We start from the raw sequence: 16197 nt of genomic DNA, 5'->3' as shown, positions 1-16197 counted from the left end.
TGTACAGAATGTGTTAAAGTTCTATGCAAATTGCTTGGTCGACGTCATCACGGCGTGAGCCAATGAAAATCCGAATGCCTCATGCGTCAAGAAGCCGGAAAAACATCCTAGCCAATCAGGATGGAGCTAGCGCGCGTGGAGAGCGTTCCTGAGCTAACACACAGCTGTACACTGTGCGTGATTTTCATTCTTGTGTTTTAGCTGCACTCCGCCGCGAATTAGCACTAGAAACGTAGCCACTCCCGCACACGAAACGCGCCGCTTTTTTGTGTAATTACGACACGAACTGATACTCCATCAGCTCCCGCCATTCAAAAACAGTCTGGTTATCCTTTGTGCGAGATTTCGGAGCGCCTGGGGACGTGTCATCTCCCAACAAAAATAAACCGAGGTGCCATTTTTTTTGCGTATGTGAGTGTGTTTGTTTGCAGTTGCGCGCCACCTCAAAATAAGAGAGCCTTCCCTAGCTCATAAAAGCCGTTGGCGGAGCCACGCTCTCGTTCATTACATACTCCGAGCACAGACCAGATTGGCCACTTGCCGTACATCTTCAACTCTCAGCGGTTCATCTTCTTCAGTTGGTTTTTATCCATCCGACTCACCGCTCCCAAGAGATATTTTTTTCGTTTCAAAACTTCGGAGGGACCGGCAGACGACAGTTCACTGGCTGGAGAAATGGCGGGAACAACTGCCGCGAAAATGTGTGTGTTCTTAGCGACATTTGTGGTGCTTCTCTCCACGCTTACAGAAATGGCTAGCACAATGGATTTGCCTTACTCAGAAGAAGGTGAGTAGTGAGTACATGTAATTGAGTCATTTTTAATTTTTTGTGAGTGAGTATATAATCGGCGATTTATTAGAAAGCCACCGATTTTCTCTCAGTAAAACTTCAATATGTGAAACACCTTAAGGTAAGGATGTATTTTACGATTACCAACGGGGAAAACCTTCATGTACAAATATAAATGATGATAAAACGTTCGAATGTTTTGAACCAAATGAATGACGGAAAGTGGATATGTCCTCGTCATATTCTACCTCTCTATATACATCACGAGAAGGAATCTTCAAAATCATACTCTGTTCTTTGTCTACACAGAAAACCCAAAGTGAGTGATTTATTGACTCATTGTCGTAAAAAAAATGAGTTATTTTGTCCATATTGTTATTCCCGTGTAAGCTTTTAGGTTTCAAGTTTAATCTGCGGCATTTTTAATATGCCAATCGTCGTCATTTCAAAATCAATTTACACAACGTTTCCCTGGGCGGAGATTCACGGGAAAAGAAGGGGCCAGATTCAGCAGGACCAAAAACGGAAAGCGAAAAAAAGGCATTTCTCAATACGCACGGTCCTCAACTTAGTGCCTTCCATAGCTCGACTAAAGCGCTGAATGGTCGCGTTGTTAAATGAGCAACCATATCAAAGCATACTCTACCGTGAGAAACAAATGAGGTAAACTGGCTTGCTCGGGGACAAAGACACCAAGCAGTTCTAGATTTAATCGAGCCCGCATTGTAATACTGCAAGGACACATTGCTGTAGCGTAAGATGGTCACGCAATAAGCCAGTTGCGTGTTAAATTTGAATAAAATCTGGAACGCTGACTTAATACAATGCTTTGCACGTTTTAACCTAGCATTCTCCCGACCAAAGAGACTGTTACTATATCACATGATTCGGGGCAAGCCTTATGCTAGCAACCCCCAGCTCCGGCATGGTCTGGTGTCTTTGTGCCATTCTCACCCATTGTGAACGATGTATTGGTGCTGAGCGTCTCTTACGTAACTATGCAAGAGCTTGCCCCGAATCATGTGATTAGCAACAGTGTCTTTGGTCTGGAGAATTCACAGTTAAAATGTGCCAAGCATTCTGAGCAAGTCATTGTACCAGACGTTTTTCAAATGTAAATCCCAAAGGGTATAGGTTACACGCAAATGGCTTATTAGGCATACATACGATCTACAGGGTGGGGCTGCAAAAAGAAGGAAACCCACTTTTGACAGCAATTTTCACGTACCTGTTAAGCATATTTCAAAAAATTCAATTTAATGGTATCAAAATATTGATCTTTAAACATAGGTGACCAGAAAATGTATTGCAAATGCATGTTTTGTCTCTGAGATGTGGTAGTTTAAAAATTTCACGTGCCAAACCTGTTTGTCCACGGACGGCTTATTCCATCCACTTGACTGAGCTCCGGAGCTTAATTTGAAGACAAAAACACTACACTATAATTGTCTTATACCTCTCCTGATGCCTTTAAAATCCTAAAGCGGTACCACTTTTGTTGTCGCTACGTTACCTCGTAATTGCTTGGTTCTGTCCCAGAAATGACTTTCCATGATGTAGCTTTCCATCCACATCTCCTAATTAAAAGGGGACTTATGAGGGGGAGTAATGGAGTTCAAATCCCTGCCTTGGACGCACCTCTTCCTATAAGGCTAGCATATTCTTGAATTATCTTGCAAGATGTTCTTGAATGCGGGAGAACAGATCTTGATTTCATTTTTTTTAGACTACTTCTTCGCTCAGAATATTTTGTGGTGGTATATACGTCATATGAACCAGCGGAGCGAAATTGTGACTGGATCCCTCGAAATGATTGGATTTCTGAAGACAATTATTTGCCAGTTTTAGTTTCCACATGCAGTACAAAAACCATATCTGCTCTCCATTTTGATTGATCCATCAATTGATTTGATTTATGTATATTTTGATAAAGGGTTTGCCAGTGGCGAATCCAGCTTTTGATGTCGGAGGTGGGGGGGGGGGGTGGGGGGGGAACACACCCGTACATCCGCGCCGAAATGTAGACTTCTTTTTTTTGCTCCGAACACTTTGACTCCGTAAAATCAAAAAGGGGGTGGGGGCTTGCCCATCTTCAAAAACGGGGCGTTATTCTTATTATGAGTACTGGAAAATATATGCCGATTCTCACGGCGCATTGTGATTGTTTTGGAGCTTGGTTTTCTATATTTTTTATGTCAGAACTCTCTAAACATTTATGGAAATAGTTACTAAAAAAACATATCTTTCAAAAAAATCCGACAGACCACTGGATACGCCACTGAGGTACGGTTGGCAGTTCCTATCAAAAGACAATGTTACAAGATTTACTACTTACACTAAAGGTAGACTTTGCAATATTGACTTGTGACTTATTTTGTTGGCTTGTGTCACAATAGATCGAGCCACTTCACCCCGCCTATAGTGATGTTTTGACCAATCACAGCCAAGATTGATGTCGGACATGCGTACACCAATGGCGTATCTAGCGGGGGGGGGGAGGGGGCACCCCTGGCGGCATTGTGTTTTTTAAGACGGCTTTAAGACATATAGTGAAATCTAAATTTTGCTGGTTTCGTCACTGGCGTACACGCACTTGCACATGACGCGCCCGTCTGAGACATGCATTGGAGAGGCGCGCGTGCAGTGTGTCCAACATGCATGCATCCGGTTTTTGTGTGACGTCACTTCAGTTTATACCACTCCCACTGCCCATTGGAACCGGAAGTTCACGCAATGTACGTGTTTATATCCAATGGGCGCTAGTATAAGTAGTGCGCGTGCGCGTATGACGTTTTTACCAACGAACCGGGTAGTGGGCGAGGTTTAATGGGTCGTTCCATATATGTCAAAGAACCATAGTTTTGTAAGTCTTGCGATCACGTTTTTCCCTGCAGAAAATATCCCCAACGGCATGATGGACAGACCGGGCGGGCCCCCGGGGTGTGGCAAAGGAGGACAGTTGACGTACTATTGGAGGCCCTCACGTTGCTAAGAGACCAAATGGACACGCCCGTGGGAGACAACGTCCAGCAAGTAGTAAAGAAAGGTAGGGATGCCGCGCCCATGTGGGAATATTCATTAATATTCATACATATTCTTTACCTAACATAAAATGGGGAGTATTAATCTGACAATCAGCAATAACTATCATTCGCGAAATTATTGAACCCGTTCTTCGAATACCGCGAAAGCTGAACTGAAAATAAAAAAGAAAACTGTTTACACTCTCGCGTTTCGCGTTTCGACTACAGAAGATAAAACACGTAATTAGTGCAACTTGTGGTGGGATTTCCTATGACGTCATTGTATGCAGATCCCGTTCAGCCTTTATTTTTTTTTTGGGGGGGGGGGGCAAGTATTGCCCATCGCATAAACAACAGCAAAATATGCGGAATAACAAACCATGCTTGATTCTACTGCTTCAATTGTTTACTATGAGGAGTTCAAATGCCAATTTCCTGATAATGTTAGTCACGGTAGGACCTTGTGAGCTAATGTAACAACAATGGGACTCCAATCTCAATACACTTAAAGCTATAGTCCATCATTTGCAGCCATCCGAAAAGTAACTGGCGTAATTATCGTTGAAAAACAAACTTAGTTGAAAGATAGTAAGGAGACTAAACTCCCTGTGAAATTATTCTTTCTGGCAAGCTGTCATTTTGAAGTAATCAACGAAAGAAGGCATTCCAACGGTGATTCTTAAGAAGCACCGTAGGAAAATTTAAATTAGTAGTTCGTTTTGTTATTCAGCGCAGCGCGCACAAGTATTGGAACGACGCACACGCGCGCGCGGTTGTTATAATTCGTCGGATCAGTGCGCTACGTCGCGTATAGCTGCAATTCAAAACAATTCAAAAACATGATTCAGTAACTTTTGATTTGAAATTGAGATCTTAGAATGCTGTTTTTCTCGGAATGTACAGCTGAAGCTTAGCTGAAACTTCATCAGGTTAGTTGTTCAGTATCCGTCATTAGATTTTGAACCCTTTTGTTGCTTCAAACGAACAAAATGCACAAATTACAAATGATGGACTATAGCTTTAAAGAGAATTATTTTGAAAAAAACAAATCACATGGAAAAGATTCAACTTCAACAAGCTATCAAGAATGTGAACAAGTGTAATGGAAATTTAAAAAGGCAAGTCGTATTAAGGTTTACCGTGTTCACATCCGGTACACCCAGGAGAGCCAGTGTCCAGATTCATCCTGTGAACACCTACACACGGAAAGAAAAATAGGGGGTAACCAAGAAAAACATTCACAAAACTCATACGTGAAAACCTCGATGTTGGAATGGAAGACCTGCCAGTCCTAACGAACGACAATTCCTTGTGGAGGGAGCTCGCCAATTGCTCCGGCCTCTGCCGACCACTGATGATGATGATGATGATGTTTTCACATCTAAAACTAGAAAGCACTCAGAGAGCGCAAACCTCCGCTAAGGCTGAACAATTCCCCGCGATGTTGTCAATACACTCAAAAGAAATACTCGCATAAAATTGATGAAGAATCCTTTAAAAATATCCTGGATCCAGACCCAGATCCGGATCACTTCCAAAATCTTAATCGATTTGTACTTGTACCAAGGACCACCCCTAAAAAAATAGTTCATGCAAATCAGATCTTGGTTAACTAACAGTTCTTCATTAACTAACATTAAGATCATACCAACACCTCCAACTCCATTTTATCAAAATGCGTACCCCTTTTATCGACATGATTAAATTACTAAGCACTGAACAATTGCCTGGGTTAATTTTACCAAAGGAAAGGGTGAAAACTGGAGCTACCCAAACTTGGGTTGTTCTTTAACCAATGGTTTTGGGTTAGAATTTCTGCTAAATTCAACCAAAACTTGTGGTCATTCAAGACCAAATTTAATTTTCCAGTTTTCACCCTTTCTTGGGTAAAATTAACCCAGGCAATTTTTCAGTGAGGGTGTGGGTCATTATAATTCTAAAGTGGAAGCTAGGTCAATTATCATTTAAATTGCTGTTGGTCGTTCCCCTTTATTGTCCGCAAGAATGCCAGGTGTATCGTATAAGCATTATGCCCCCGGCTCCAGTACATTAGCACATTAAATTCAGGAGGGCCTAGAAATTATCTAAAAGCCTTAGTTCCGGTTTTTTTCCCCTCTTTCCGATCATGCTAATTAAAACCCAAAAAAACCTGGTAGCACTTCAAAACTCTGAGCCATCCACCGCTATTGTGTTACCTATTACGTTACGTACTTACGTTCATGTTGGCAAGCCCATGGCGTAACACGAGAGGCGATGGATTACGTGGATACGCGTAAATTGAAATAGGGTTTTACCTTTTAAAGGTCTTTTTTTCTAACGGAGAGCGTATCGGTTTTAAGGACAAGTTTATCGACATTACATCGAAACCCTGGTATAGCCTACAGTCTTGTCTTCGGCTTCCGTGTCATATTATTTCTAGACTTCTCTGATACATTATACAACTTTTTTTTCGTTCTGGCCTATGTGAACGCTAGTCCAAATACCGCCTGATTTCTTCGTAGAGTTTCCGAAAACTATTATGGATACACGCTATAGGGGAAAACTCGCACAAGTCGTTTGAGTTCTCGACTAGATACCCCTTTAACGTATGTAGTTTTTTTGTCAACAATCCCAACTTCAAAAAAAACCCGCATATATTTTATGACATAATGAATTGCATCAAGCCCACACTATAATGTTCATCAAGCCCACGCTGATTGTAAAAGTACACAGTATGTCGGTCCCCCCCGAAAAAAAATAGTGTTCGTCTGACTTTATTTTTGAAATAACTACAAAACCGTGAAGTCAATTTTGAAAATGTTTTCAATTGATCACAACAACATCAACACTGTCACCAAGTTCCTTGCCAATTTCAGTGCTGTGTTGTGTAAGCTGTGTAAAAAAAATCCTGCACGTTGTGAAAAAACTGAAAAAGGCTGCGGTTGGGATTGCAATCATTTATCAGTCATTTTGGTAAGATCTCAGTTTAATGCTCAAGGGCAAAATGATTCCAATCCCAAACCACAGCACCCAATTTTTTATAAAATATTCAGTGTTTTACACAGCTTACATAACACAGCGCTGAAATTGATTAAGGCAAGGAATGTGGTCAGAGTATCCAAAAATGTTGTTGTGATCAATTGACAATTGTGCAGTGATGCGTGACTGAAATTAAATGAAACTCATAGGGGTTTAGGCCAAGAATAAGGGGTATCTGCACAATCAAACAATTTCAATAGTGACTTCATAGTTTTGTAGTTATTTCAAAAATAGTCAAACGGACACTTTTTGGGGACATACTGTACACATTTTGATCTATCACGCAAGTGACATAGGGCATTCATGGGGTATCGTTCATGTTACCTCGTTATTAAAACGGTCAAAGATGTCCCTGCTAAATCCATTCAAACACCGTATTATATGAGATCCCGGGAACAAATTCGTGTTTTCGCAATATCCTCAGGTCTTGCTACCCGACTTCGCACGTGACATGCTGACGTTACATTAGTTTTGTCCTACTTTGTTTGGGCCACAGTGATGAATGCCAACCCATTGTTGTAAGTTGACAATTTGATTAAGTGCGTGTTTTCATTCGGGCGACCGTTACGGGAGAGGGTCACCATTCTGCCCTGGGCCAGACACGTATAAACCTCCCATAAACATCACCAGTTCCGCTGGGATCGCATCTTCTTTGTGCACAATCGTCACTCTTTTCTAATTTTGATCACTGCTGCGAAGGCGTGTGGCCGACATTTACTGAGTTGAAGGTCGACAATCTTACTTAAAAAAAATTTATCGACAATTGCGGAATTAAAGGTCGATAGTCTTAGTTGAATTTTATCTATACTTGCTGGTCTGCGCGTCGGCAATATTAGTTAAATCATGGTTAAATTAATAATCGACAATTACTGAATAAAGGTCGACAATCCTAGCTAAATTTAATCGATATTTGCTTAATTAAAAGTCGACAATGTTAGTTGCCGTTTATCGACATTTGCTTTAAAGGTTGACAATCTTAGATGAATTAATTTTCGACATTTGCTGAGTTGAAGGTCGGCAATCTTAGTTAAATGTAATCGACATTTGCTGAATTAAAGGTCGACAATCTGAGTTACATTTTATCGACATACAATTTGAATATTACCGACATTTCCTTACTTGCGGGTCTACAATCTTACTTCAATTTTACCGACCTTTACTGAGTTGAGGGTCGACAATCTTAGTTAATTTTGTTACCGACATTAGCTCAGATGAAAATCGACAAGAAGATAATTTTACCAGTTTTTCTTTGAGCTTATAAAATTAGTTGCTTTATAGTTAAAAGTCGAAAAACAAAATTTAAATTGACTGGCATTTGCTTAGTTCTAAGAATGTTGCCGCTGCACATGCAAGGTAAACGTGTGAAGGCGTCATTTTGTGGTGAGATGTTCTGGTAAAGAAGCTGAACGACGCATGAACGCAATTATTCAAGTCGACAATCTCTGCTTTTTTTTTACCAGTTTTTCTTTTGAGCTTTCTCTTTGAATAATTCCGTTCATGTGTCGTCCAGCTTCTTTACCAGAACGTCTCACCATAAAATGACACCTCCACGTCACACGTTTTCCTAACATGTTCAGCGGCAACATTCCTTGTGTTTGGCCTCCTTAGGGTACACGGGGAGATTGGTGTTAGTGTTACGTCGATCTTCTTCCTTACATCTTATGACTCCGAGGGAAAACTCCAGCTTAATATTCTGCCGAGTTTTAGGAGCCTGGGTTTTATTAAGTGAACCCGCTAGTAGCTTTTGCTTGAGGTTGATTAACGATCATAAAATAGACAGGTGTATTCATTAACCGGGTTGCATTTTTTAAGACATCCACTTTGGCTATTTTTCTTGTAATGTGCAAAATGTTACCACGATCTCCAGCCTTGTGAAAACGGACGATATGACCCCCAAAAAGAAGTGAATAATATTAACAAATTAGAAGAACAAAATGGAGTGTCATGGCCGAGCGGTTAAGAGCACCGGACACAAGCTCTGCTGGTGTTTCTGATCAGCAGAGTTCCGGTCTCGACACTTCTGTCCTTAACACTTAACCATTATTGCTTCGTCCTTAAGATGGGACGTAAAGCCGTATAGGTCCCTTGTGTAGTTCACGTAAAAGAACCCAGTAACACTTATCGCTAAGAGAAGGGGTTTGCTCTGGTGTTTCTGGCAGTACATTTATCTTCAACCATTATGAAGGCAGCACTTGTAAAGACGGAAGGAAGGAAAATCAGTTTTAATTTAATCTCCGTGAGGAAGATCTTTATTGAAAGTAATTATCACACCAAAAAAATCTATTTCAACACTCTCCCCAAACCAGAACGATACAGAAGGTTAATGTGATTTCAACTTACAAAAATTTTGTGAGGAATCGAAATTATGTCGTCGATCATGATTGAAATTGGATTCGGATGAATAATCCCGGTATTAAATTTCCATTTTTTTTGGCCGAGGATTCCGGTTTCACATCAGAGCCCGTTGGCGTTGGTGATAAGCCCGCCAGACTCGATGTCTGGTGCGGTATCGATTATTCGATATCATGATCAAAATAATATCGGTGTCGATTTACGAAGATGCGGCCTCCATAATAGCGTGGTGCAGTTGAGACAGAAATAAAAAATGAAAGCATACGTGAAATTGAACAGATATATAGGGAGATTAACCATGGCACAGTGCAGATACGCATACAGGGCGAGTCAAAAAAACAAAACCCACTGAATGTCGGGACCATTGTTTTAGTGAAGTTCTGCATGTAGCACTTTCGAAATTTTGGATATGAAAGCCCAATTCATAAGCTTTCTTTTAGTACAAGAATCATTCAAATCACTCATGTACTTTTCAAGTTACGGAGTTTTAAACACAATCACCGTTTTAAAGATCTGTCCACGGATCACCAGAAAAGGCGTGCGTTCTTTCATCAAAACGAAAACAATTCACACACATCCTATTTGATTTGTTTTCGTTTTGCTGAAAGAACACTGAACTTTTTTTGTGATCCGTGAACAGAACCTTAAAACGGTGGTTGTGTCTAAAATTCCGTAACTTGAAAGTTACATGAGTGATTTGAATGATTCTTGTACTAAAAGAAAGCTAATGAATTGGGCTTTCGTATAATAGATTTTAAAAGTGCTAAATGCAGAACTTCAATGTAACAATAGTCCCGACATTTGGGTTTCGTTTTTTTTTTTAGTCACCCTGTACTGACATTATCAATTCATGCATGCTATCCTGATGATGTTAACTGTGGGTTTATTGTTTTTTTTTCTGGCAGGTTCAAACCACTATCTGTTCTGGAGGACGCCAGTATTCAACGGGAGCTCACGTAAACGCAGCAACTAAAGTGCCGGGCCGAGCCGAAGACAAAGTACAAACCTAAATGTCCATGACAGTTTGTATAGGGCGCCCCCTTCCGCCACGTACTGACCAGTTTCATTTTAATAATTGTACGGAAGAAATTGTGTGGCCAAGAAAAAGAAAAAAAAAATGGAAAAAAAATAACCAAGATTAGTCTAAGAAGCAGTCGAAATAAAGGGATGAGTTTTTGGAAGTTTGGTGGTTGAAAAAATAGGGTCCTTTCAGTGTTTCCTGGAGAAATCGTGCGTATGTCTAGAGAGGGCTCTATGGTTATCTGCCGCCACCAAGCGTCCCAAAAGTCTCTTCTGTGAGTCCTGAACTTTTTGGCTTGACTGTAGTCAGGGGCCGAGTTTTATCTGTGCTTAGTGCTTGGCTAATTTGTGACCCATGCCTCGTGGTGTTCTGAGGGGTTTTAGTGAAGTTTACCAATGTTTTGGTTGTTTGGGCGTAGCTGGAACACGCTCGAGTTAATCCTCCCTTTTTAAAATGTAAAATACATACCGTTACATGTATCATGGCCAACTTTCGATACCCTTGCAAATTTATTTTTCACAAGACCGAGGCTTTATTGTAGGCAACACTCATGCTTATTTCCTTGTTTAAAAATAAATGATCGAAGGGTAGTCATCAAAGGACGTTTTGAGAAATTATTTCAGTGAACTGGATTTGTTTAAAAAGTGATTGAAACATGACGAAATGGAAAAAAACACCGATAGTGTTACGTAGGCTTTAACGATATTAAACAAAAAATAAAGTATGAATTCTTAATTGTTAGTTCAACGTGATTTTAACTAAAAGTCTTTCTTTCTGAGCTTTTAGACATCCCTTTGTGCATGCTTTTTTTAAAAGACTGATTGTGTAGAGGACATTTGAAGGCAAACACCCTTTAGGCCTAAGCGCTCGTTAGATAGTTATAAGCCCCCCCCCCTACATCATAGGTTCGCCAAATTCCTTGTGTATAACCTGCAGAATTATCATGTATAAAGCTTTTGTAGAATTCACGAAAGGTTTAGTTAGATATGGCCATGACAAGATTATAGGACTGGTACCAAGACGATTCTTATTGAAAACAAATATTATTTAGTAAGGGACTGCTGACTGTATGCTGTAGTGAATAATGAGTAGCAAACAGACCCCCCAAAAATGGCTGAATTACATTTCGGCTTTGCGATTACGTTGGTCGGTTTAGTAGTACTGTAGAAGACGACGACTGTTTTGCCTACGCTGAATGAAGCTTGCACTGATACAAAACTGTAAATTTAAGAATTTCATCATGAGAAATAGAGAGAAACTGTATAAAGTAACACCGGTATGATGCGACGCATACAAGTGATTTATTTAAATATCGAGAAACAGTAGGTTTTGCAGAGCAGTGTAACTATTAGCACATTGTAGGCGGACATTAGAACAGTTACTCCGGTAGCCATTTTCAATTATGAGTACCTCGGTTTAACTTTTTTGAATGGTATAAAAAGGTTGGACAAACTTTTTTTTCAGCAAGTCAATTTGTTGCGTTACCATTACGGCAGCCTTTAAGGTATTATAAATAGACTTATTCACGATTCGGCCATATTAAACTGAAAGCGAGGTAAACTCTTCCTCTTTTGAACTTGAGAGTCGAAAATGAAAGCAATTATGAAATAAAGGTTCATTACAAAGTAATACCGGTCTAATCTGTTGAATAATTGAAAATGTGGATCAAACATCACATAATGTTTTAAGCCATATTTAAAAAGAAGAATTGAAAGTGAGGCTTGGCAACTAATCCTAAAATAGTCTGGCACCATCCCATTCATCAGTTCACAATTTTATATAATGAATTCAGGGAACACGACCAAAATGGCTTCCTGGTGAATATAGTCCACTTAGCCAGCTCAATGCTTGACTGTAAACGCCATAGTTGTAAATGACGATTCGTATAATTTGTATAGTAATTCCCCCAAAGTAGCAGGCCTGGAAAAGTTATGTTACCTTATAAAATAACCGCTTAGACTGCGAGAATCTATTGCCTAAAATGTAGCATGGCAGTTCAACTCCAAAGGTAACGGTTGGCAACATTTGGGATTGAAGCAATTCCGTTTGTATTAAAAATTAAGCACTGTGAAACTGATGTCTTCAGTTTATCGTTTAAAATCAAACTGTTTTCTTTTTCTTGGTCATTAATGAGCAAAATGTGTAACGTGCATTTCGGTTTAGATTTCTATCATTAAAACACGCATTTGCTGATGAGACAAAACATTCAAATGTTGAGTTTCTAACTTTTATAATTTTTAATTAAAGCATGCATGACCCGTCGATTTTAACCAATCAATTTTCCAAAAGTAAAAAAAAGGAGTGATTTTAATAGTAGCATTAGGGGCAGATCCAGGATTTTTTTGCAGGGGGGGGGGGGGTTCTGGCTCCTAAAAAAAGTGTATGTCCGATTGTTGCAGACGGAAGGACATGATGGGTAATTATTATTACTTTAAATGTAATAAGGATGTTTTTGTCAGAGTGGGGGGGGGGGGGGTCGACCCCCGACCCCCCCCCCCCCCCCCCCCCCCCCCCCCCCCCCCCCCCCCCCCCCCCCCTCTGGATCCGCGCCTGTGTAAAAAAAAACCATGGTAATTGGTTATCCCCAAAATTGCTTGCAACCGGAATTTTGCAGGGTCTTGCGATTTACGTTTGACCAGACTTGTGATGGACTTTACCAAACGGCACAGCGTAAAAAAAGCCAGCAACAAACGCGCGTTATTCAAACATGCAAGTGCAACATGCGGCGCAGCTGTCCGGTGCCACAGCTGTACACTCCACAGAACGGCAAGTTCGGGGAGAATTGGACCGCCATTTTGGAAGGGGGCGAAATCCGATCGAATAACCGCGACACGGATCCCACAATTCATGGCCCAGGCTTTTCGATTTTTGTCACTGGAGATGGCGGGTGCGTGACAGAGCATGTGTTACGGGAACGCCGCGGATAAAAATGCACTCTCGGTGCGCTTGCGTCATGTCGGTTTCCACCGAACTTCGGGTCTTCGTACTTGCGTGCCCGCTTTGAGGAAAATTTCACTGGAGCAAAGGGTTTCAATAACTCGCCCACCTTTCGTCTCAAGATGGACGATTGTGCAACAAGCCTATAACTGCTTTTGAAAGTCTTTACATGGTGTTGAATGTAAGTAAACTGATCGTTCGTCTCGGGGGGCGAGGAGGGGGGAGGGGTTACGGCGAGGGTCACCATGGGGATCGGGTCTCAACCTCGCGTTGGAACTCAGATGTCATCGTGCTTTTGTATCCGTTTCATAGAGTTGTACCCCCTCCCCCCCCCAAAAAAAAAACCCCAGAGAGTTGTACAATTTTCGGCACAAATCTTGATTGATGCACGTTGATTTTAATAAGAAAAACAAACCCCATACAACACCCCTTAAAATATAACATAAAAACCACATGAACCAATTTACACTAGTTATTATAATTAAAAAGAAAATAATCTGAGATTTTGAATAGAGATTCTTCAAATTTAGACATGATTAATTAAAAGATGCCCAGCACCAAAATATATACAAGTATGTGTATAGCAGTACTTAACAATGAGTTAAATGGTGCAACGACCAGACAAATTTACAGCTGGAGTCACTAACGCCCGCCCCCCCCCCCCCCCCACAACTCCCTCGGTACAGCGACAGTACATTTTGTGAGCAAGTGTATACCAAGAAAACAAGTCACTAGATATGGTTCTACTGACATTTACATCAAGCACATTTGAACACTGAATGGGCAGTTAAGTCGAATTTCTCAGTACAAAGCTTTCTCAGTACCAATCGTGCTGAGTATCAAATTCAGAATAGACCGCCTCTTGCGATGAGTTGTTATACCGCCCCCAGCGCCAACTCATTAGCATTCATCCTCAACAGTTTGGCAGTAGATGGGTTGTTCAGTAGTCGCCTCATGCGTCATTGACGCTGCGTTCTGTGACTGCAGCTCCATGTACGGCTTAGGTTTTGGTGGAGGGGCTGTTGTTTCGTTAGGTAAACCTTCCAGAAGGCGCCGCATAGGTTTGATGACGCAAACGATGAGGAGGACAACGAAGATAAACATGGCTGACAGGAGAATGACTGAGACCACGAAAGCTGCTATCCAGGGGACGGAGGGGGCGGGGCCTCCCGCGGCGGGGAGGGTGGGCTGAAGGCTTGAGCCACCAGGATGGCGTCCTGGTGTTGTTATGGCCATCGGCCCAACCTGACCCGTCACGGCTCCTGGCATGTCATGCGATGTCGGCGTGGTGGGGGGTTGTGGTTCAGCCCGTGTCGTGGGGTCTGCAGCGTGGTCTGTCACGGGGTATGTGACACTAATCGGCCCCATGGTGCAATAAGGCCTCTCTTCAGGGAAAGATGCCGAAGAAATCACGCACTTGAATGTGATCCCGTCATCAGTGACGTCTACTGTCAAATCCAATGACTTTGAGATTGTTTCATTGGTCCCCAACGTTGTCCACATGTAATCACTACCAGGCATTTCTGGAGTTTCAAAAACCTCAATTTGTATTCCTGGGTTACCGACTTCAGATGTACATTGCATGTGTAATTCGCTACCAGGGTCTGTCGTAATGGGTCCATTAGGTAAGCACACGGGAAAGGACTCATTAGGGAAGTACAACACCGGTACCGTAACTAAGGCGGCAGCCACAATTCCAGCATCTGGGCTGGCTAAAATGTTAACGAGGTTGCATGCGTAGTCTCCAGCATCCCCTCTCTGCAGATTGGTAATGGTGAAATCCTGGATGAGGAGTCGGTTGTTCAGTCGACTGTCCGTCGTGTGGAACGCCAACCGGTCGTTGGCCGTGGTGGTCACGGGACCCCACCGCAGCGTTCGCGCCGCCGGTTCCGTGCGGCGGCGCCATTCCACCACGTGGTAGTATCGGAGATCGGTTGCGATGCACGTCAAGTGGACAAGCTCGCCCTCTCTCGGATCATCACCCTGTGGTGTTACGATCCACGCAGACACAGCCGCTCCGTGAACGGACAAGGGCCGGCCTGCATTGAAAGAACACCACACACACAGCATCAGATGCAAGCACCACACAAACATTTTTTCCATCGCCGGAGACTATGAAGTATCAATGGGTTTTTTTTGTTTTAAGAAAGAATTCGGGAATGATAATTTCTAGTAAAGAAGTGTTTTAAACTCGAAACCCGGTGTCAAAATCGATCGAATGGTGATGATGAGAACCCCTTGCTAGAGTGGCCGGCACTCCATCCAAGGCATTAGGATAAGCGCAAGGTCCTTAAAGGCAGTGTCTGTGTCCTTGGTTAAGATAGTTTACCGTAATAACTGTTCTTCAACAAAAAGTTAATGGGTTCTTGCGAGAGTGCAGTGGTACAGGTTGTATATTGAAACACGGACATTAACAGTGCCATAGAGCTTCAAGGAAACCGAAGTTTCCTTTTAGAACATAATGATCGGGGTTGTATTCTTTAAATTGAGGTGTTAAAAAACACGTCGATCATGTGGTGTCTTTTCACTGACGATGGTTACTGACCAGTGACACCACACTACCGGGGGGGAGGATGGTGCGTTACGGGCCCTTGAAATATGTATGCACCTTTAGGTGGTCCCCCCCCCCCCCGCCTCACCCAGTTATTTAACACGCCACTGGCTACGTCCATTATGGCGTGAGACAGGCAATGCCATAATAACATGTTTCTAAAGCATCCATTGGACAACCTATCTTAGACCGTTAGTCAATAGGGGGCGCTCTCACCTTACACCGTGGACTATGGTTGTACGTATCGGAGTTATTCCGAAGGTGCAAAAATGATATGGTGAATATTTTACACGCTTTAATAAGTATGTTAAACGTTATTCAAGCGCGGTTTTTACATTGTTTTTTTTTTCTCGGGTGTGTCAGACATTTTAAAACCTTTTATGACGGTTAGATTTTTCAAATACATGTTATTGGAAATGTCTCTAGCCTTGAACGAAAGGCCAAGCGTTCAAGCTGCTGTCTTAGATGAAGGCACTGAAATATCATGATGGCAATCCGAAGATCG

The 16197-nt window shown here is 41.9% G+C and overlaps 1 pseudogene; it reads left to right on the top strand.

Moving 5' to 3' along the window:
* Nucleotides 1-186: 186 nt before the first annotated feature.
* LOC119718821 lies at nt 187-11093 on the top strand (annotated as a pseudogene).
* Nucleotides 11094-16197: the final 5104 nt, after the last annotated feature.

Source organism: Patiria miniata, unplaced genomic scaffold, assembly GCF_015706575.1.
Source record: "Patiria miniata isolate m_02_andy unplaced genomic scaffold, ASM1570657v1 HiC_scaffold_7, whole genome shotgun sequence".
Classification (NCBI taxonomy): Eukaryota; Metazoa; Echinodermata; class Asteroidea; order Valvatida; family Asterinidae; genus Patiria; species Patiria miniata.
The sequence above is the reverse complement of the archived record's forward strand: the minus strand, read 5'-3'. Positions and strand labels throughout refer to the sequence as shown.